The sequence below is a fragment of the Penaeus monodon genome, chromosome 19 (genome assembly GCF_015228065.2).
Source record: "Penaeus monodon isolate SGIC_2016 chromosome 19, NSTDA_Pmon_1, whole genome shotgun sequence".
NCBI lineage: Eukaryota > Metazoa > Arthropoda > Malacostraca > Decapoda > Penaeidae > Penaeus > Penaeus monodon.
In genome coordinates this window covers 16,685,007-16,685,219 of record NC_051404.1, presented here as the reverse complement: position 1 = coordinate 16,685,219, position 213 = coordinate 16,685,007, and the positions used below count along the sequence as shown (strand labels likewise).

General features: G+C 33.8%; 1 protein-coding gene across 1 annotated transcript in view; it reads right to left on the bottom strand.

Moving 5' to 3' along the window:
• LOC119585102 (acetyl-coenzyme A synthetase, cytoplasmic-like) overlaps positions 1-213 on the bottom strand; it is a gene marked incomplete in the record, with an annotated part of 90,055 nt that overhangs the window by 63,105 nt on the left and 26,737 nt on the right.

The following is a 213-nucleotide window of genomic DNA, read 5'->3' as shown; positions in this document are numbered from 1 at the left end:
GACCTACAGTTATTTTACATTGTTGGATTGGATAGTGTGCTTGATTGAAAGTACAGTATTGTATTATTGCCCTTTCTGTAATAATGTGATTGATATTAGCCAATACAGACGATGTCAGTAACTAAGGATTGGCAATATCAGATTGATATATCCCCTCTTTTGTCCATTAAGATTAGGTATGAGTGTATATACATTTCCTCAACACCTTTTGTC